General features: G+C 48.6%; 2 non-coding genes across 2 annotated transcripts; both read right to left on the reverse strand.

Annotated features, from left to right (window-relative positions):
• Positions 1 to 5,550: 5,550 nt before the first annotated feature.
• TRNAR-CCU (transfer RNA arginine (anticodon CCU)) lies at positions 5,551 to 5,623 on the reverse strand. Its single transcript has one exon. It is a non-coding gene; the product is annotated as a tRNA-Arg (tRNA).
• Positions 5,624 to 7,816: 2,193 nt separating this feature from the next.
• On the reverse strand, positions 7,817 to 7,889 carry TRNAR-CCU (transfer RNA arginine (anticodon CCU)). The gene has a single exon. It is a non-coding gene; the product is annotated as a tRNA-Arg (tRNA).
• Between the last annotated feature and the right edge of the window lie 14,427 nt (positions 7,890 to 22,316).

Consider the following 22,316-nt stretch of genomic DNA (forward strand, 5'->3'; position numbering starts at 1 on the left):
AAATTAAAACGTGCTGGTGCCCATAGCCCTCCTCTTAAATACGGAGAATGTGGGAACACAGACTACTGAGGCAGCGTAATCCTGAAGCCATCTCGGGCCTCTTCAGTCTATTTAAATCCACTCCCTGCCCTTTCAGTTCACTTTTGCAGCGTTCTGCTTTCTCCCTTTGTGACGCGTTTCCGTTTTTCCCTTCCTCCGTCTTTCCCATGTGTGTCTTTTGCTCGCAGCAAATGCTTGAGGCCGAAGAATAAGCGCCGGCCCTCAAAAATAAGTGTCGGTGCTTCACACCGGAAACAACAAGCACAAATTAAGCACCGTGGACACTGATAGCAAGGACCTTAGGCCCATATTTATACTTTTTGACGCTAAACTGCGCTAACGCAGTTTAGCGTCAAAAATTTTTGCGCCGTCTAACGCCATTCTGAAGCGCCATGCGGGCGCCGTATTTATGGAATGGCGTTAGCCGGCGCAAGCAGACCGGCGCTGCCTGGTTTGCGTGGAAAAAAACCACGTACACCAGACAGCGCCGGCGTAGGGGGAAAATGGCGTATGGGCGTCTTAAAATGGGGCAAGTCAGGTTACGTCGAAAAAATTGTCGTAACTCGACTTGCGCCATTTTTTTTCGACGCCCATCCCCCATCAACATGACTCCTTTCATTGTAAAGATAGGAGTCATGCCCCCTTGCCCAATGGCCATGCCCAGGGGACTTATGTCCCCTGGGCATGGTCATTGGGCATAGTGGCATGTAGGGGGGCACAAATAAGGCCCCCCTATGCCACAAAAAAAAATTGAAAAATAACAAAAATTATACTTACCTGAACTTACCTGTACTTCACTGGGATGGGTCCCTCCATCCTTGGGTGTCCTCCTGGGGTGGGCAGGGGTGGCAGGGGGGGTCCCTGGGGGCAGGGGAGGGCACTGTGGGCTCATTTTGAGCCCACTTGTCCCTTAACGCCATCCCTGACCCAGGCGTTAAAAAGCGGCGCAAATGCGCCGTTTTTGGCCACGCCCACTCCCGGGCGTCATTTTTGCCCGGGAGTATAAATACCACGTAAAGGCCTGGGAGTCATTTTTTTAGACGGGAACGCCTCCCTTGCATCTCATTAACGCAAGGAATGGGTTCACGCTAAAAAATGACGCTCACTCCGGGCACTTTGGCGCCCGAAGCGTCTAACGCCATAGTATAAATATGGCGTTAGTTGGCGTTAGTTTAGCGTCGAATTTGCGTCGAAAAAAACGACGCAAATTCGGCGCAACCAGAGTATAAATACGGCCCTTAGGCCCATATTTATACTTTTTGACGCTAAACTGCGCTAACGCAGTTTAGCGTCAAAAAGTTTTGCGCCGTCTAACGCCATTCTGAAGCGCCATGCGGGCGCCGTATTTATGGAATGGCGTTAGACGGCGCAATCAGACCGGCGCTGCCTGGTTTGCGTGGGAAAAAAACACGTAGACCAGACAGCGCCGGCGTAGGGGGAAAATGGCGTATGGGCGTCTTAAAATGGGGCAAGTCAGGTTACGTCGAAAAAATCGTCTTAACCCGACTTGCGCCATTTTTTAACGACGCCCATCCCCCATCAACATGACTCCTATCATTGTAAAGATAGGAGTCATGCCCCCTTGCCCAATGGCCATGCCCAGGGGACTTCTGTCCCCTGGGCATGGTCATTGGGCATAGTGGCATGTAGGGGGGCACAAATCAGGCCCCCCTATGCCAAAAAAAATTATTAAAAAAAAATAAAAAAATACTTACCTGAACTTACCTGAATGTCCCTGGGGTGGGTCCCTCCAGCCTTGGGTGTCCTCCTGGGGTGGGCAAGGGTGGCAGGGGGGGTCCATGGGGGCAGGGGAGGGCACTCTGGGCTCATTTTGAGCCCACTTGTCCCTTAACGCCATGCCTGACCCAGGCGTTAAAAAGCGGCGCAAATGCGCCGTTTTTAGCCACGCCCACTCCCGGGCGTCTCTTTTGCCCGGGAGTATAAATACCACGTAAAGGCCTGGGAGTCATTTTTTAGACGGGAACGCCTCCCTTGCATATCATTAACGCAAGGAAGGGGTTCACGCTAAAAAATGACGCACATTCCGGGAACTTTGGCGCTATTCGCCTCTAACGCCATAGTATAAATATGGCGTTAGTTGGCGTTAGTTTAGCGTCGAATTTGCGTCGAAAAAAACGACGCAAATTCGGCGCAAACGGAGTATAAATACGGCCCTTAGGCCCATATTTATACTTTTTGACGCTAAACTGCGCTAACGCAGTTTAGCGTCAAAAAGTTTTGCGCCGGCTAACGCCATTCTGAAGCGCCATGCGGGCGCCGTATTTATTGAATGGCGTTAGCCGGCGCAAGCAGACCGGCGCTGCCTGGTGTGCGCGAGAAAAACCACGTACACCAGGCAGCGCCGGCGTAGGGGGAAAATGGCGCATGGGCGTCTTAAAATGGGGCAAGTCAGGTTACGTCGAAAAAATCGTCTTAACCCGACTTGCGCCATTTTTTAACGACGCCCATCCCCCATCAACATGACTCCTATCATTGTAAAGATAGGAGTCATGCCCCCTTGCCCAATGGCCATGCCCAGGGGACTTCTGTCCCCTGGGCATGGTCATTGGGCATAGTGGCATGTAGGGGGGCACAAATCAGGCCCCCCTATGCCAAAAAAAATTATTTAAAAAAAATAAAAAAATACTTACCTGAACTTACCTGAATGTCCCTGGGGTGGGTCCCTCCAGCCTTGGGTGTCCTCCTGGGGTGGGCAAGGGTGGCAGGGGGGGTCCCTGGGGGCAGGGGAGGGCACTCTGGGCTCTTTTTGAGCCCACTTGTCCCTTAACGCCATGCCTGACCCAGGCGTTAAAAAGCGGCGCAAATGCGCCGTTTTTAGCCACGCCCACTCCCGGGCGTCTCTTTTGCCCGGGAGTATAAATACCACGTAAAGGCCTGGGAGTCATTTTTTAGACGGGAACGCCTCCCTTGCATATCATTAACGCAAGGAAGGGGTTCACGCTAAAAAATGACGCACATTCCGGGAACTTTGGCGCTATTCGCCTCTAACGCCATAGTATAAATATGGCGTTAGTTGGCGTTAGTTTAGCGTCGAATTTGCGTCGAAAAAAACGACGCAAATTCGGCGCAAACGGAGTATAAATACGGCCCTTAGGCCCATATTTATACTTTTTGACGCTAAACTGCGCTAACGCAGTTTAGCGTCAAAAAGTTTTGCGCCGGCTAACGCCATTCTGAAGCGCCATGCGGGCGCCGTATTTATTGAATGGCGTTAGCCGGCGCAAGCAGACCGGCGCTGCCTGGTGTGCGCGAGAAAAACCACGTACACCAGGCAGCGCCGGCGTAGGGGGAAAATGGCGCATGGGCGTCTTAAAATGGGGCAAGTCAGGTTACGTCGAAAAAATCGTCTTAACCCGACTTGCGCCATTTTTTAACGACGCCCATCCCCCATCAACATGACTCCTATCATTGTAAAGATAGGAGTCATGCCCCCTTGCCCAATGGCCATGCCCAGGGGACTTCTGTCCCCTGGGCATGGTCATTGGGCATAGTGGCATGTAGGGGGGCACAAATCAGGCCCCCCTATGCCAAAAAAAATTATTTAAAAAAAATAAAAAAATACTTACCTGAACTTACCTGAATGTCCCTGGGGTGGGTCCCTCCAGCCTTGGGTGTCCTCCTGGGGTGGGCAAGGGTGGCAGGGGGGGTCCCTGGGGGCAGGGGAGGGCACTCTGGGCTCTTTTTGAGCCCACTTGTCCCTTAACGCCATGCCTGACCCAGGCGTTAAAAAGCGGCGCAAATGCGCCGTTTTTAGCCACGCCCACTCCCGGGCGTCTCTTTTGCCCGGGAGTATAAATACCACGTAAAGGCCTGGGAGTCATTTTTTAGACGGGAACGCCTCCCTTGCATATCATTAACGCAAGGAAGGTGTTCACGCTAAAAAATGACGCACATTCCGGGAACTTTGGCGCTATTCGCCTCTAACGCCATAGTATAAATATGGCGTTAGTTGGCGTTAGTTTAGCGTCGAATTTGCGTCGAAAAAAACGACGCAAATTCGGCGCAAACGGAGTATAAATACGGCCCTTAGGCCCATATTTATACTTTTTGACGCTAAACTGCGCTAACGCAGTTTAGCGTCAAAAAGTTTTGCGCCGGCTAACGCCATTCTGAAGCGCCATGCGGGCGCCGTATTTATTGAATGGCGTTAGCCGGCGCAAGCAGACCGGCGCTGCCTGGTGTGCGCGAGAAAAACCACGTACACCAGGCAGCGCCGGCGTAGGGGGAAAATGGCGCATGGGCGTCTTAAAATGGGGCAAGTCAGGTTACGTCGAAAAAATCGTCTTAACCCGACTTGCGCCATTTTTTAACGACGCCCATCCCCCATCAACATGACTCCTATCATTGTAAAGATAGGAGTCATGCCCCCTTGCCCAATGGCCATGCCCAGGGGACTTCTGTCCCCTGGGCATGGTCATTGGGCATAGTGGCATGTAGGGGGGCACAAATCAGGCCCCCCTATGCCAAAAAAAATTATTTAAAAAAAATAAAAAAATACTTACCTGAACTTACCTGAATGTCCCTGGGGTGGGTCCCTCCAGCCTTGGGTGTCCTCCTGGGGTGGGCAAGGGTGGCAGGGGGGGTCCCTGGGGGCAGGGGAGGGCACTCTGGGCTCTTTTTGAGCCCACTTGTCCCTTAACGCCATGCCTGACCCAGGCGTTAAAAAGCGGCGCAAATGCGCCGTTTTTAGCCACGCCCACTCCCGGGCGTCTCTTTTGCCCGGGAGTATAAATACCACGTAAAGGCCTGGGAGTCATTTTTTAGACGGGAACGCCTCCCTTGCATATCATTAACGCAAGGAAGGGGTTCACGCTAAAAAATGACGCACATTCCGGGAACTTTGGCGCTATACGCCTCTAACGCCATAGTATAAATATGGCGTTAGTTGGCGTTAGTTTAGCGTCGAATTTGCGTCGAAAAAAACGACGCAAATTCGGCGCAAACGGAGTATAAATACGGCCCTTAATGTTTTATTGTCAGCATGTTATTTCCAGAGAGCTAAACATTTTTTATTTCTGCAATGTTTTGATTTATGATCTTCCCATCATTTTGCACGCGATTACCAACCCTAAGGAAAGAGGCGTGTTGTGCTCCGTGATCGATCACTGTGATGATCTATAATTAAATCTATTCGTAATCTGTAAATGTTTATCTATATGGATAACTGTTGTGATAGTATCGGTTCATATGGCGTCATAAAATGAAAAAGCAGTTCATAAAAATAATCCGAAATAAAAAAGAAATGCAGTGTCCGGTTGAGCATAGATGATACCACGTAAAACACAAGTTACATATCAATTAATTGTTCATCTGTTATCAAAATACTTCTAGTAGTCGTCTAGACGCTCTTAGCATTCCATCTTGTCCAAATACATCGCTGTCGTATTTTAATAATTTCTCTCGTTCTTCAATTATGCTACAGTTGTGTAAATGCGAATGACAATTGATTAATATTGCTTTAGTCCAGGCAAAGATAAGGAAAATAGTCTTCACCCCAGATGGGACTCGAACCCACAATCCCTGGCTTAGGAGGCCAGTGCCTTATCCATTAGGCCACTGGGGCTTCACATTAGTCACTGTGCCCTCGTGTTTCCTATAGTGAGTGCTACTGCGCAGGCGCATGACTCCGCACTAACGTCCGTGTTATTTTTCTCTCAGGCACACTTCAGCCTTGTCTCCATAGACACTGTTTTGTGTTTTGCAAACAACTTTGCTGTCACTTGACGAATCTTCGAGATACTTTCAAAACTTCAACTGCCCCCTAGCAGAAATCCGCATCGAGGATGCATTCTAGGTTGTCGGATTTCTGCGGAGCACGCGCTGGGACGCTACACTGAGTCCATCAGGCGGACATAAGTGTCCGAGTCATGGCGGGAGGTGAATCCCGGCGACAGGGGATTCACGCTGTCACAGAGGTTACCACCTGCTCAGCTTCTGTACTCTCGTCCTCCGTCTGCTGCGGACGGGCTCGGGCAGGCGCTGTCGGTGGGGCCTGTTTTCTAGAGCACAGATTGGGTTGGAAGAGGAGCTGAAGGTGCAGAAGGTCTGGGATTACCAAAATGGCAGGTTTATTGTTCTTTCGGAGGGAGGGGGATTGGGAGGAGCTGGCAAGACTCCAGTGTCCTAATGATAATCAGTGCGAGCAAAAGGCACATATGTGAAAGACGGAGGAAGAGAAAAACGAAAAAAGCGTCTCAAAGGGAGAAAGCAGAAAGCTGCAAGAGTGAACTGAAGGGGCAGGGAGAGGCCTTATGTGGATTGAAGAGGCCCAAGATGGCTTCAGGATTACGCTGTCCCAGTATTCCGTGTTCACACATTGAATTGCAGCAGAGGAGGGCTCTGGGCACCGGCACGTTTTTATTTACAAATTAAGCACTGCTGTGGTCACACTAACAATGGTCTGCACTTGGTGCGTACATGAACTCTGACAGTTTTGCTTGTGCAGTGGAGAATGCGTTGGTTAAAGCTACTGTTAAACACCGTGGCCCTGACTCTGCTTAAAGAGGGAGCTGGGTTTTCCCTCTAGGTGAGTGCCATGTTATTGCACGTGCCCGCGGGAGCATGCCAGGGCTGCTCTTAGAACCCTGCAACCTCTTCCCAAGCAGTGCTGTTGGTAGTGCACCTTCTATTTGGTGCACAACAGTGCACTTTCTGACAGGTTTTGTGGCATTACACCCCTGCCTTTAATATGGTGCAAGCACATAGGCAAGGAGCTCCCTCGTTTGCACAGGGTCCATGCTTCCATTGAAATGAGGAAACATCCCCTTCTGATCTTTATGGAAGATGCCTTGCACTGGTGCTATCCATACCACTGAAGGGGCCACTCTGGCTTCTGCAGTCCTTTCTTTAACACCAAAGTACATCAGGAGTTCAAACAATCGGCGCACACTACACTGTGCCCCCGGAGCGCTTTGTGTATTATGGCCCCATGCATCCTATGCATTTAAATAGTTGGGTTGGAGAATGAGGAGAGAAATGCAAAATATGGGGATGATTGGCAGGCACCAGTAATTTCATTTTGGAATGTTTGAGAGGAGTGTAATGAGGATAATGTAGTTAGAAGAAGGCAGCATGCCTTTTATTCTCCCCCCTCTGATCCCCTTCAATTTAGTGGAGCAGCAGACCTGGCACTGAATAAATGTCAGACACCTCTATAGACACCTAGGCCCACATTCATGGGACAGTGGCGCAGTGTAGTAAGTCACCTTGCTGCACTGCGTTAAAGGGTAGGAATGGGCCGGATTTAAGGCACACAGTACATTCTTGTCCTTTCCCCCCTGTGCTGGCGCACAATGGGCTGCCTAGCGCCAACACAGGCACCCTTGCACCATGATGCAAGAGTGCCTATGTTGCATGCAGTATTATTTTTGCGCAGGAAGGTGCCCCTTCCCGCACAAAAACAGTCCTTAGAGGCATATTCTGCTATCTATGTGGGCTGCAAAATGCAGTCGACATAGAAAGAGGAAGTAACAAGGAGAAGTAAAGATAAAAAAGAAATACAGTGTCAGGTTGAGCATTGGTGATACCATGAAAGACACAATTTAGGCATATCAATTAATTGTTCATAATGTATCTGTTATCAAAAAAACTTCTAGTAGTCGTCTAGACACTCTAGACATTCCATCTTGGCCAAATACATCGCTGACGAATCTTTATAATTTCTCTCGTTCTTCAATTATGCTCCAGTTCTGGTAAATGCGAATGACAAATGAGTAATATTAGGTCAGTCCAGGCAAAGGAAAGGAAAATTAAGTTTCACCCCAGATGGGACTCGAACCCACAATCCCTGGCTTAGGAGGCCAGTGCCTTATCCATTAGGCCACTGGGGCTTCACATTAGTGACTCTGCCCTCGTGTTTCCTATAGTGAGTGCTACTGCGCAGGCGCACGACTCCGCACTAACGTCCGTGTTATTTTTCTCTTCCGTCTTGTTGCCATAGACACTGTTTTGTGTTTTGCAAACAACTTTGCTGTCACTTGACGGATCTTCGAGATACTTTCAAAACTTCAACTGCACCCTAGCAGAAATCCGCATCGAGGATGCATTCTAGGTTGTCGGATCTCTGCGGAGCACGCGCTGGGACGCTACACTGAGTCCATCAGGCGGACATAAGTGTCCGAGTCATGGCGGGAGGTGAATCCCGGCGACAGGGGATTCACGCTGTCACAGAGGTTACCACCTGCTCAGCTTCTGTGCTCTCGTCCTCCGTCTGCTGCGGACGGGCTCGGGCAGGCGCTGTCGGTGGGGCCTGTTTTCTAGAGCACAGATTTGGGTTGGAAGAGGAGCTGAAGGTGCAGAAGGTCTGGGATTACCAAAATGGCAAGTTTATTGTTCTTTCGGAGGGAGGGGGATTGGGAGGAGCTGGCAAGACCCCAGTGTCCTAATGATAAATGAGTGCACTGTCTCAGTTTACACGAAGACGCAGATCAAGGCAATCCATCACTGCAGTGACCCAGTGCTTAATTTGTGCTTGTTGTTTCCGGTACTGAGCACCGGCACTTATTTTTGATGGCCGGCGCTTATTCTTCTGCCTCAAGCACTCACTGTGAGCAAAAGACACATATGCCACACATATGCCACAAAACATATTCATTGAGAACAGATAGGTCACCCAAAGCATTTGCTTATTAGGAGCAAGTGCCCTCACCCATCATTAGGTGGCGTGCTTCATCATCAGGTGTTGCTCCTCGTCAGCCGGCACTGCAGTGTGTACCTGTTTTGCTGCTGCAAAGGGAAAATTCTTCTGGCTTCTGTGGCAGGCTCTGGAGTATAAATCCAGCGGCTGGACTCCTATTTCGCTTGTGGAATAAACCTCACTGCCATACCAGCCTGCAGCAAGTGGTTCTTAAACCTTCCAGATGTGGTATCACTGTAGCGCCTTTTAAATGTCGCCTTGCAACAAAAGTGACTGCAGAATAGCAACATGCACAATATTTAGATAGATATGGAGTCTGAATTGTAAATATTCACTCCCCTATGCATGTTTACCTGCAGCTCGGCATATTGTTGCAGGTCGATATTTTTGTATTTGCTATTTTAATATACATTAAATTTCCCAGAGCTGTTTTTATTTACCTGCCTGATGCAGAACACTGCTACTACTCTACAGCAAGAAGCTCAGCATCTGTGTTATACTTTCTTCAGTCCCCCTGTGTTCAAAAGCTGCACTTTTAGGGCCTATATTTACGAGGCCTGTGGTGCAGGGCGATGTACCAAGTGCCTTGCTGCTCCACCCTGTGCCACCGGGTAAGCGCAGAAATGCGTCCATTTTCTTGCGATAATGGCATTACTCCTAGTCCTACTCCCTCGCCTTCCTTTAAACCAATGAGGCTTCCTGCCTCCCACTAGACCCTCCCCTTCCCTTTTAAAACCCCCCCCCACCCCTACCCCCTCCTGTACAAAAACCAAGCCCAAGCAGCAACTCAGACAGTCCGTACCGGGAGGGCGGGAGGGAACGGAAAGGAAGGCGAGGGAGTAGGACTAGGAGTAATGCCATTATCGCAAGAAAATGGACGCATTACCTCCCGTCCCTCCCTCGCCTTCCTTTAAACCAATGAGACATAGCAAGAAGCACACAGGAGATGGACACTGAGTTGCAAGAAGTTCAATATCATGCACAAAGGCCACCAAAACCCCACCCCTAAGACTTCATAGAGGATAAGACCCGGTGAACCAATACCGACTCCAAACTACCCAAGTCCGACCGGCCAGAATGCCGAACGAACGCCAAAGGCGAGGCCCAAGTGGCGGCCCTGCAAATTACCACCACTGAAATCCCCTGAGACTCTGCCACCCAAGCCGCCATACCCCTGGTAAAACGACCCCAAACCCCTTGATGAGGAACAACCCCTATCAAGGAAAAAAACAAACAGAATCAATGATCTCACCCCCCGACTCAAGGAAGCCGTGGAAGGCATCTCCGCTACGGGTCGGCCCAAAATTTACAAAAAGCGAATCACCCTTACGGAAAGGAGCCACCACCCTCAGGCACTCCAACAAAGCCCTGCGTACATCCAACAAATGCAAACGAACTACCTCCACCAAAGCGGGATTCGGACAAAAGGAAGGAAGGATGACCTCCTGGCGAGCATGAAAAGAAGAATTGACTTTCGGGATAAAAGAAGGTACCGGAACCAGAACCACCCGATCCGGAAAAACTTCCCAAAAAGGAAAGGAACAGGCCAAGGCCCCCAATACAACTAAACGGCGAGCCAAAGCAATGGCCACCAAAAAGAACGTCCTTAAGGAAAGAAGACGTAAACACAGTCCCCCAGAGGTTCAAAAGGTTAATCCGTTAAAACCTCCAATACCAAAGAAAGATCCCCTGAAGGAAAAGAACGTACAGGGCGAGGAAACAAATGAAGAAGCCCCTGAAAAAATCCCGGCAACAAACGACCCTTAACCGGAAAGCTGCGCCACGGACCTCAAAATGCCTGAATAGCCGCCCACTGTACCAGCAGAGACACCCCAGACAACCACAACTGTGCACCGTCCTGCAAGACCTGCATCACATCAAAGAGAGACGTGCCGGTAGGATCCAATACATGCCTCAAGCATCAAGAAGAAAAAAACCTTCCACAGCCTACCCTAAGGAAGTAAAGTGGAACGCCGCCTGGAACCCAGTAAAGTAGAACTTAAAGCCACAGGCACCCCCAGACCCGTCAAACCTCGGCGGGCCATTCCCAGGCCGTCAAGTGTAACCTCCCCTAAGACCTCAACGAGAGGCCGGGAAACTCCAGGGGAGACGGACACAGAGGAAGAGGCCACATCCGACCGGATGCCCACAGCCGCAGCAATGGGAACCAATTCGCCCTAGGCCAATGGGGAGCAATCCGGACAACCCTGGCCCCCAGAAGCCGCACCCCTAACAGCAAAGGCCTGAGTAGCTGAAATGGCGGGAACGCATACAAAAGGCCCCTCGACCAAGGACACGACATCCCGTCCACCTCCCAGGCTTGGGGACACCGAAAACCGGGAGCCGAAGTGACCGAGCTACGCGTTTTTCTCGGACGTGAACACATCCAGCACTGGAAGACCCCAGAGCCGAACCAGATGAAGAAACAGCGAGCTCTGGATGGAGAAAAGTTGAGAGGAAGTAACACAATGCCCGAACGTATGCAGCCCTGAGAGCAGAAACCCACTCCTGAGCCCACACAAAAATCTTCCAGGCCAGACCGAACAAAGCCCTAGACCAGGTCCCCCCTTGAAGTATGACATAAGCCCTGGCCACTACGTTGCCCGAACAAGCAGCGCAGAACCACCAAATGACCTCGCAGCCGCAATCATAGAAAAGCACGGAGGGCCGTCTGTACCACAACCATCCACACCATGGACCGGAGCACCACAAACTTCTTCACTGACACTGCCACCAAGCCAAGAAGAGACCGAAACTGAGACCCCAGAAAACTCAGATCCAGGGATGGGACTAAACCGATAGCCCCCGTTGATTAAAAAAAACGTGGTTCTGCCGGACACCAGAACTTGGGCAACCTGCTCCCGAAATAGGGCCTGCGAGGTAGAATGGAGCAAATGTCGTCCAGATATGGATGAGTAAACACCCCTTCTGAATGTAGCAAAGCCACCAGGGGGGCCAGTACCGTCGAAAAAATCTGAGGAGAAGTCTTGCGGCCGAACGGCAGAACACAAAACGGACAGTGCACCCGATCCACAGCAAACCTCAGGAACTTTTGAGAGGATCTTGCCACAGGCACGTGTAGGTAAGCATCCTGCAGATCCAGTGACACCAGAAAGTCCCCACGTCTGACCAATGGAAAAATAGTCTGAATGGACAGCATGCGGAAATGCACTGTCCCGATCCAGGTATTCACCTCCATTAGATTGAGCACAGGCCGAAATCCCCCTGAAACTTTCAGTACAAGAAACAAGACCGAATAAGTGCCCTGACCCCGTTCGTCTAGCGGAACGCGGGAAATGGCCCCTTTGACCAGTAAGTCTCGCACTCCGTTCAACAATGCTCCTCTCCGTGACCCCCCTGAAGGCAGAGGTGTGGGACGTACCCCTGAATCTGGAGGAACCACAACAAAATCTATGACATAACCATCGGTCACAATGTCTATTACCCAACGATCGTCTACACTGTCCTCCCAAGCTGACAGAAAGTGACACAATCTTCCCCCAACCGGCCCTCTACCAGGCCCACAGTGATTGTCAGGACCCCTACTTGAAACCACCCCGGGTCGCAGGAGCAGACTCCTTAGGCGAAAAACGCGGCAGAAAACGTCGTTTCCCGAATGAAAAGGATTTAGCATCCCTAGTAGGAGAAGATCTGGAATGATTCTTCCACCCTTTACCCGAAGAAGAACCCCCTTTATAAGGTAAGGCATGCTTCCTCTCCTTAAATGCCTTGGAAAGCATGGACGGCAAATGCCCACCAAATAGGTTACGGCCTTCAAACGGCAGTCTCAACAAGGCCGCCTTCTCCCCTGGATCAGCCTTCCAGGAACGCAACCAGAGGGACCTACGAGCCCCAAACAAAGCCCCAGAAGCCAGAGCCGAAGTACGGACCACATCTGAAGACACATCTGCCAACAACCAGGCCGCTGCCCCATACCAGCCAGGAGCTCCGAACACTCTGCCCCATCCTGAACAGCCACTGCCAGGTCATCCAAGTCCTGCACCAACGACTGGGCCGCATAAGCAGAAGAAATACCTGCCCTCAGAGCCAGAGTCTCAGCCGCAAAAGCCCTCTTAAGCCCTGAGTCCACCCTACGGGCCGTGGCATCAGCAGGCACACAATCCTCCGGATTGACAGCTGTTTTGCCAATCAGGGGAGCCAAACGTGAAACCAGGAGGACCGAGGGAGGCCATACTTCCTTACCCTAAAGTAAAGAACGTATCTGAATGAACCGTGAAACCTGAGCCATATCCACATCCCCACTCCCAAAACACCATATCCTTCACAGGTCCCCAAAAAGGCATGGACAATTCAGACAGCGTCTGATATCGTGGAAATAAGTGAGAGCCAGCGTTGGCGGGACTAAACACAGGAAACCCCAAATTGTCCCCTACATGTGCCATCACAACCCACATCACCTTCCAGGAGCCAAAATCACCCCCCAGAGGACGTAGATGGAGCATCCCCTCCCACACTCTCAGAGGAGGACTTCCCTGCAATTGCAGGAGAATGGGTAGCCTTAGCCCCACTAGGCCAGGCCATCCCCGCATGAAGAGCTCTGGAAACAGCCTCCTGCACCTCCTCCCTGGACATGATGGGCGCAGCACCACCACCCTGAATCTGGGGGCTCCCAGGAGTGGAAATGCCATCAGCACCTCCCTCCTTTGAGGAGGAAGAAGAAATAATCCTCATAAGACATTTTAAGGGTGTAGGCGGGAGTCGTACCACTGTACACAGGTAACCTGCCGCACCAAAGGTACTTGACCTCGCCACTGAGCTCTAGCACCTGGATTCCGGCCATCAACTGAATCTGTAGGCACGATCTCATCCACAGATAAAATATACAGGGCCCAGGAACCATATCCCAGAACCAATCCAAATAAAGGATAAAACAAGAATATCAGTCAAAATGCGGGCAGAACGCCCGTCTTACCCGCACAGAAACCCAAAAACACTCTTCGGCATCCCTCCGCGGCTCCGCGGCGAAGAAAAACCGGAACTGAACGCCCCAGCCACCAAGAGCCGGCTGACCCCGTCAGCCGCCTCCCAGGACGCGTCTTACGAGCAGCCCCGCCTGCTCAGAAAAGACGCGCCCGGCCGAAGCACACCTCGCGGAGCTCCGCTTCCCGAGGAGTGCATCCAACGATGACCTCCAGGCCCCGCCGTGAAGGTAAGTGAAAAGGGAAAGTCTAGCGTGGGCTAGACAAAAAGAACAGGAGGGGGTAGGGGTGGGGGGGGGGGGTTTAAAAGGGAAGGGGAGGGTCTAGTGGGAGGCAGGAAGCTTCATTGGTTTAAAGGAAGGCGAGGGAGGGACGGGAGGTAATGCGGCGTATCTACAAGATAGCACATTTCTGTCCTCTCCCCCTGTGCTGGCGCTCAAATTGCTGCCTAACGCCAATGCAGGCAACCCTTGCACTGTGGTGCAAGGACGCCTGCGTTGCTGGGATGAATTTTTTTGTGCAGTAAGGGGGACTGCGCAAACATAGTGTAAAAGCTAACGTAAAAATAAGGTTAGTCGGGTAGGGTGACAGTATGGAAGAAAGGGATTTTGCACCAAAAAATGACCTTAGACTGGTTAGAGGCAAAAATAATGCCTCTAAGCAGCCTAGCGTCATTTTCTGAGGCAAAACCATCCATACCACATAACTCTTGTCTTAGAAAAGATAGGAGTCATGCCCACCACCCCAATGGCCAGCACCGGGGACCAGAGTCCCCTGGGCATGACCATTGCACCCTGTGCCACACAAGGGGGCCCAAGTTGGGCCCCCGATGGAACTTTAATTTAAAAATAAAATACTTACCTCTACTTACTCTACTTACCTGGGATGGGATCCCCCATCCTCCGGTGTCCCTCTGGTGTGGGTAGGGGTGTTCCTAGGGCTTGGGGAGGGCACCTCTGGACCCATTCCATGGTGTTTAACCATGGAAATGGGTCAACAGGTCCCCTAACTCCTGGTCTGACTCAGGCGTTAAATAATGGTGCAAAGTAAAATTTGCACCATTATTTAGCCCCTCCTCACACCCGTGCGTCATTTTAGCACGGGTGATAAATATGGGGCTAACCAACCTTGCATCTCATTGACGCAAGGTAGGTTCACACATCTAAAAAATGGTGCAAACTCCAATGTTTTGACGTTAGACGGGTCTAACGTCGAAATATAAATATGGAGTTAGTTTTGTGCCGAATTTGCCTAAAAAAATTGTGCAAATTCAACGCAAATGAAGTATAAATATGCCCCTTAGGCCCAGATTTATACTTTTTGACGCAAAACTGCCTTTGCGCAGTTTTGCTAAAAAAGTATAGTGCCGGCTTACGCCAGCCACGGTGCCATATTAATGGAATGGGGCAATCTGGCGCAAACGGGGGGAATAGCCTCCTCCTGTGCTCCATTTTTGCACAGGAGGATAAATAAGGTGCTAGGGCCTTAGAGTCATTTTTTGGATGGGAACGCCCACCCTGCATCTCATTGACGTAAGGTGGGTTCATGCATCCAAAAAATTACTATAACTCCAATATTTTGACGTTAGACTAGTCTAGTGTAAAAATATAAATATGGAGTTAAGCTTGCACTGAATTAGAGTAAAAAAATGATGCTAATTCAGCACAAAGCAAGTATAAATCTGGGCCTTAGCCCAGATTTATAATTTTTTACGCAAAACTGCCTTAGTGCAGTTTTGCGTCAAAAAGTATAGCGCCAGCTTGCGCCATTCCAGGATGCCAGCCAGGCGCCATATTAATGGGATGGTGCAATCTGGTGCAAAGGGTGGGCTAGCGTCAAAGAAAATGACATTAGCCGGGTGGGGATGGTGGTATGGGAGAAGGGGGTTTTGCACCAATAAATGACGTTAGGCTGGTTAGAGTAAAAAAAATGACTCTAACCAGCCTAGCGTCATTTCTTGACGTAAAACCATCCATACCACATGACTCCTGTCTTAGTAAAGACTGGAGTTATGCCCACCATCCCAATGGCCAGCACAGGGACAAGAGTACCCTGGGCATGGCCATTGCACCCAGACTCTGACCACAGAAATAGGCCCACAGGTCACCTAACGCCTGCCCCGACCCAGACATTAAATAATGGCGCTAAGCAAGCTTAGCACCAATATTTAAGGTTCCCTTCCCCCATGTGCGTGATTTTAGCACGAGGAATAAATATGGCTTTAAGGTCATGTTGTCATTTTTTGCATGGGAACACCAACCTTGCAGCTCATTGATGCAAGGTAGTTTTCCACAAGCAAAAAATGAGGTTAACTCCAAAACTTTGGCACTAGACGGGTTTAGCTCCAAAGTATAAATTTGGAGTCCAATTTGCACTTAATTAGCAACAAAATAAATGACGCTAATTCAGCGCAAACTGAGTACAGTTAAGTTTGCGCTGAATTAGAATTAAAAAAATGAAACTAATTCAGAACAAATCAAGTATAAATTTGGGCCTTAGTGTCAATGGATATTTTTTTTAGAATGATTCCACCTTCTTTGTAAATTGAGTCCATCTGTCCACCTCCGGTATGTGTCGCTAATAAAAACATTGTCTTGCAAAAAGCAGTTATTTTGGCCCATATTTATACTTTTTGACGCTAAACTGCGCTAACGCAGTTTAGCGTCAAAAAGTTTTGCGCCGGCTAACGCCATTCTGAAGCGCCATGCGGGCGCCGTATTTATGGAATGACGTTAGACGGCGCAATCAGACCGGCGCTGCCTGGTTTGCGTGGGAAAAAAACACGTAGACCAGACAGCGCCGGCGTAGGGGGAAAATGGCGTATGGGCGTCTTAAAATGGGGCAAGTCAGGTTACGTCGAAAAAATCGTCTTAACCCGACTTGCGCCATTTTTTAACGACGCCCATCCCCCATCAACATGACTCCTATCATTGTAAAGATAGGAGTCATGCCCCCTTGCCCAATGGCCATGCCCAGGGGACTTCTGTCCCCTGGGCATGGTCATTGGGCATAGTGGCATGTAGGGGGGCACAAATCAGGCCCCCCTATGCCAAAAAAAATTATTAAAAAAAAATAAAAAAATACTTACCTGAACTTACCTGAATGTCCCTGGGGTGGGTCCCTCCAGCCTTGGGTGTCCTCCTGGGGTGGGCAAGGGTGGCAGGGGGGGTCCCTGGGGGCAGGGGAGGGCACTCTGGGCTCATTTTGAGCCCACTTGTCCCTTAACGCCATGCCTGACCCAGGCGTTAAAAAGCGGCGCAAATGCGCCGTTTTTTAGCCACGCCCACTCCCGGGCGTCTCTTTTGCCCGGGAGTATAAATACCACGTAAAGGCCTGGGAGTCATTTTTTAGACGGGAACGCCTCCCTTGCATATCATTAACGCAAGGAAGGGGTTCACGCTAAAAAATGACGCACATTCCGGGAACTTTGGCGCTATTCGCCTCTAACGCCATAGTATAAATATGGCGTTAGTTGGCGTTAGTTTAGCGTCGAATTTGCGTCGAAAAAAACGACGCAAATTCGGCGCAAACGGAGTATAAATACGGCCCTTTATGCCGGGTGCGGAGCTCTGCTGAAAGTCATGATTTTTAAGGCTTTCCTATACCGCCATCTAGTGGAACTTTCTATGCGATGCAGCCAGTAAATTGATAAACATTAGAAGCTCCGCTATATCTCTAAGTCATTGTCCATGCTACCGAGATGGTGACCCACACCCACAATTTTCAAACATTTTTACAAGCTCACCTTTACAAGGCTGACAAAATATACTGGAGTATTAATGCCCTAACGTATTGGTGCTCCCAAATCCATATGAGAGCTTCAGTGCATTACCACGCATCTAGAAAATCTACATCCAAGCTGAAAATCAGACAGGTGTGGATCACCCAATTCACCCAGTGATGTCAAGCATACCCATGTTTTTTTCAGGTAGCATATTTCAGGAATGCTTTAAAATAGATGTTTTCATTTTATGCAAATAATTAATATAAAGACCATGAATATCATGGAAAAAAGTCTACTCAGTTGCAGCACATGGCTAACAAATCAACTAGACAATCGTTTCCAACATTATCACATATAAAAACCCCATCAGGGTACATTATAGCCTTATAGCCCACTGTTGAACCCAAGTTATGGGCGAGGGCCTTTAACAACCAGTATAGCCTGAGGCAGAAGGGCTATACGGCTATTAGAACATTCCACCCACTAAGGGTAGAATGCTCTACATCCAAAAGGGAGAAACTTCAAGACAAACATTATAAATTGTAGCTCTGGGCTTATACAGGCCATTATAAGCCCAGAGTACTCATTGTCTCATTGGCGTTAAAAGGGGGCATACCATTATCTATAATAATGGGCCCCTATGTATTCTACAGAAGTAGTGACAGAGTTTTGGTGCTCTTGCTGCAGGGTACATCAATAGCGTAAAAAAGTTTACTGAGTTAACTGTAACTTCTCTGCCATGCACTACTTATAACCTTACACATTTCATCACTCATGACAATTAAATGACTTCTTTGATGACATCACTAATGACATCTCAAATTACAATATTGATGATGTCACTAATGGCATCACTGATAACACCATAGTCATATACAGCATAAAGTTACTATATGAAGTTGTGTGGGTGCATAACATTGAAATAGAGTTCATTCTGGAGGCAAGTGTAGTTGTGCATGGTGAAAGTCATGTAGTGCACTGTTTACAAATCACTAAAGTTTAGAGTGCAAGTATTATTCCATGCTTAACAAGGTCAGCATGCATAATGTAGGGTTGCAGAAGCATGTACCATGGGAGGTTGTGGCTTACAGCTAAAGCCTGTCCCAAATAAGGTGTGAGAAAGATCAAAACTTTGTTGACAACAGATTATCCACTAGTGGATATCTAGGTGCATGCCTATTTTAAATACTTGTAATACAGTGATATAGACAAATTGTATGTAGTGAAGATTCTTAGAAAGTGTGAATATTTATTTCCAAAATATTGCTGAAGATTTTTTGACGTTGCAGATTTTTCAATAATGTATAAGATGGTGGTGTCCCACTTAGAGGGGGTTTACCTCATGCTGCTGTTGTAAGCATGTGCATTTTAGGAATGTGTGTAGTGTATTTCACCAAACTAAGGAATGTTGTTCATAAGGCCTGGAAAAAGGTGTCTTTCCATTGACAAATGCATACCTATCAATCTCCTGACTTAAAATTGTGGGTTTTGTGAAGTCTTTAAGAGGGTAATCCCATTATGATCCATGAATAAATTGACCACAGGTATAACATGTTGAATTACTTCAAGTTCTCAAATCCTATAGCATGCTGTAACAATGAGTCTATGCTGTCATCAGTGGCATCATGAATGATGTAATCTGGCATATCACCAGTCATGTCATCAATTATGTCATTTATTATGTCATGAGTAATGACACAACCCTCCAGCAAGGCTTTCTGCTCAATGCCGCTGTGGGCAGCTAACCCCTGCTGCACACGACCTTTGTACATGCATAGCGTGGACTTGCCCGCAGGGCATTGGTCCCGGCCAGGCCCTGCACTTATCACCCTGGGGGTGTCAACCTCCAGCTGCACATGGCCTTCGGTATTAGCCAGGCCCTGTGGCCAACCCTGCTGCAGGCGGCCAAACATCCGCTGCACATGGCCTTTGCCCCACGTGCAGTAGAGGGTTGGGTTTCACCCAACCTCTTTGGTGGGTGACTAAACCCCGACTGTCAAACCAGGATCAACCATCTAAGTATACCTAACTTTTTAACCCCTTTAAGACCATCACAAGCGCCTCTTTAAATGCTAATTTCTCAGATTTACACCATATAACGAAAAGCATGCTTTCTGGATAAAGTTTTAACTTTCTGTCAAATGTGATATAACTCCACTCAGCTGTCTTTTTTATCTTCAGTTGTTTTTACTGTATCAGAAAAAAAAAACACATTCCTATGGTAATTACCATTAGAAATCAATGTTTTGGGAACCTCCATTTTTCTTGCTACCGCTTGCAGATCTGCTTGAAATCTTCAAGGAACAACCTAGGGTGGAAACACATTTTTTTGGAAAGTTTTGTGCAGATTTGTCAAACTGTGCAAAAGGTATTAGCAAAACAATAAATGGTCTTCCTGTCGAAGCTCTGATATAACTTTAATTGTGCAATAGCATAGTACGTGATATGATATACTATACAATATGATATGAAAAAGTCAATATTGTGAGGTAATATCATTGTGCAAGGGTGGCATTTTGTCTTTGTGAATTATGTAAGAAAGGAACTGTGTTGTGTCTTCATCTGCCCTATGTTGTGTAAGAAGTGAGGAGTGCATTGGTCTATGTATTTCGTGTAAAGAAAGAACGGTGTTGTGTCTGGTACTGCTGCACAAGGAGGGGTGTTGTAAGTCTTGGTGTTTGCATTGCCATGTATGGAGGCAGGAGGATTTTGTCATGAACTGAATACTAGTGTTTAAGGAGGGAAATATCTTTTATACAATTCAGTGTATTGTTGACGTTGAGGAAGGATGGAGGTGTGTACACTGTTGGTCAAAGTTTTGTCAAGTAAGGCGCAACAGACACTGTCTTATGTGAGGGAAGAGGTATGCGTGTCATGGACTATGTATTGTTGCACACGTGAATGAATAGAATGGATGGCACTTCTAAAGTGCTACTGCTAGCTTTTGATAGAATGTCCTGGTGCAGGAAGGACAGAACAGCAAGAGCTAATTCACTTTGGACATCCAAATGTTCAGAGTTTTCCTAAAAGAAAGGATTTCGCGATTTTTCAATTTGCAAACAAAATCACCAAAGCAAGATGGAACTTCCTTTTGAGTGTTTGTGGGGTGGAGGGATCGATGGACCACCCCACCACCAGTCAAATGTATGTTAGGCCCAGAGTAAGCCCCCAGTTACCTTCCCCTCTCCCAAAGCACCAATGTCCCCTCCACCATCACCACCTAAATTAAGTTGGGACACATCTATCCAGACCACCACCCAAAAAGAAACAGTGACCTTGGTGGCCAGTTAGCTACTCCTCCCCCACTCAAACCACAAGAGCCTCTTCCACCCACTACCCAATGTAAGTTAGGGCCCTGAGACATATGGTGGGCTCTCAGACAACCCTATCTCATTCAAAGCAGCAATGTCCAACCCACCGATCAAAAGAAACTAGGGCTGCAGTGGGCACGTAGTCACCCGACACTCAGCCGAAGCACCATTTCCCCTCTACTCCCGCCACCCATAGTAAGTTGGGACAAATGGTAGGCCCTAGTCACCCCACCACCCAAAAGGAAAAAGGGACCACCATGTGCCCCTACTCACCCCTTCCCTGCCAAAAGCACCAGAGCCCTCTCCAACTCCACCATCCAAAGTAAGCTGTGACCATTAGACAGAAGCTGAGGCCCCGTCAGTCACCCCTCCAAACCCAAACTACTACTTCCCACCCCAGCACCCAAAGGTAAGCTCCCCCTCGCTCTCACCCACCCAAAGCACCAGTGCCAGTGCCCATCCTGTTCCAAGTTGGGAGCCCCCAAAGCACCACTGACCCTACCACTCAGCCGTAAGCTGGGACAGTGGTGTGCGGCTTGTCACTTCTCCTCCACCCCAAGTACCAGTGCTCCACCCAAAAGTAAGTTGGGCTGCCACCAACTGAACAAGTAGTGGGCACCCACTCACTCTCACCTCACCCATACCTGCCAACTCACCAGTACACTATTTAGCCTACTCAGTGCATATCACCTTCATAGCTCACATCATGAAACATTTCAGGGAATCATTCATTTTGTGGAGTCTAATGCTTTCCTGCTGTACATCTCACAAATCTGTGATTGGTAGAAGGAAGCAAAGTTACATGAAACAACTTGTGGATGCCCGTACAATGAAACCACACATGGCATGTAACTTTTGTAGTACCAGGTGTTGGGCTATAACACATACACATAGGGCCAGATTTATGAAAAGTGTCATGATGCACCACTTTTCTTGCGCCCTGTTGTGCCCCCCTAATGCCACCATGTGTGTGCCGTATTTATGATACGGCACACCATAGCCCACCTTAGGGAATTAGCGTAAAAAATGTTGACACTAATCCTGCAAAGTGAAAGAAGGCCCATTGAAAACACAGGGGGTGCCCTTTTTAATGGCTGCCTCAGGCAGGCATTAAAAATGACACTAAAAATGGTGCAGTAGAATCTCAGAGATTCCACTCAGCCATTTTTCTGGGCCGCCTATGGCCAGAACGCCCCCCCCCCTGCATACATAGATAGTGCATGTATATAATGTGGCTCAAGGGGTTACAAAGTGGTGCAATGCAGGCATTGCACCACTTTGTAAATATGGTGCAGCGTTTTTGCCAACCTAACGCCACATTAGCAACAAAACAAAAACAAGCATTTACAGTTCAAACGGGTCTCGCGTTTGCTCCTGTTAGAGCTGATAGCGTTGTAAACTCCTAACCCGACTTTTCACCTATCGGCAAAAGTGCATTTATGTACGTAACCTGAAAAAGTGCAATTAACTATGTAAAGCGCTCGACTTCTGCCAACTGAAATCGCGCTAGTAAATTAGAGAAAAAGTAGTCCACGAGCTGGACAGAAAACATCGAGCCTTGCATGTTTTCTGTACTTGGTCGATGCGCTCGAGAAGGGCTAGCCACCGGAAAAGGTATGACGTATGCATGCCTTCGACTAATGAAA

The sequence above is a fragment of the Pleurodeles waltl genome, chromosome 1_1 (genome assembly GCF_031143425.1).
Source record: "Pleurodeles waltl isolate 20211129_DDA chromosome 1_1, aPleWal1.hap1.20221129, whole genome shotgun sequence".
In the NCBI taxonomy this organism is placed as follows: Eukaryota; Metazoa; Chordata; class Amphibia; order Caudata; family Salamandridae; genus Pleurodeles; species Pleurodeles waltl.